The sequence below is a fragment of the Myotis davidii genome, unplaced genomic scaffold (genome assembly GCF_000327345.1).
Source record: "Myotis davidii unplaced genomic scaffold, ASM32734v1 scaffold609, whole genome shotgun sequence".
Lineage (NCBI taxonomy): Eukaryota > Metazoa > Chordata > Mammalia > Chiroptera > Vespertilionidae > Myotis > Myotis davidii.
In genome coordinates this window covers 1,414,402-1,414,907 of record NW_006300164.1, presented here as the reverse complement: position 1 = coordinate 1,414,907, position 506 = coordinate 1,414,402, and the positions used below count along the sequence as shown (strand labels likewise).

The 506-nt window shown below is 69.0% G+C and overlaps 1 protein-coding gene across 1 annotated transcript in view; it reads right to left on the bottom strand.

The window, feature by feature from the left end:
* CACNA1B (calcium voltage-gated channel subunit alpha1 B) overlaps positions 1–506 on the bottom strand; it is a gene marked incomplete at its 3' end in the record, with an annotated part of 199,377 nt that overhangs the window by 4,016 nt on the left and 194,855 nt on the right. The window lies entirely within an intron of this gene.

Here is a 506-nt window from a genome sequence, read left to right as displayed (position 1 = left end):
GCGGCTGGCAGGGGCTGCCCCCAGTGGGTCTGCGTGGCTGCAGGACAGGAATTCCTCCTGGAGCCCCAGTTCCCACACGGACACCACCTGGGGACCAAGTCCGATGGCACATGGCAGAGCTCATCTCACAGCACCTGGAGCCGCCTGGCAGGGCTGCCGGAGCCCCAGACTGCAGGGTGGGGCTGGGCGGTGTCTGCACAGACAGGGAGGGGGCTGTGGCTGGGCAGCCACCTCTCACGGGGGGTGGGCCCGTCCAGACAGAGCGCCTGTGTGTGCCCCACCCTCGCAGGACGCCATCAGGACGGCCCACCTCAACCCAGCACAGCCAGCGCTGGCTCTGGCCGTCAGAGAGCCTCTCTGGTCCCGGCCTGTGTCCAGGGCGAGCGTCCTTGCACCTCCCGGCACCATCTCAAGGTCCTTCGTGATGTTTCTGCCACTGAACACCGCTCTTGCCCGGCTCTGTGCCCTGAACCCGGGCACCCAGGTCGGGCTCCGCAGCCAGGGGC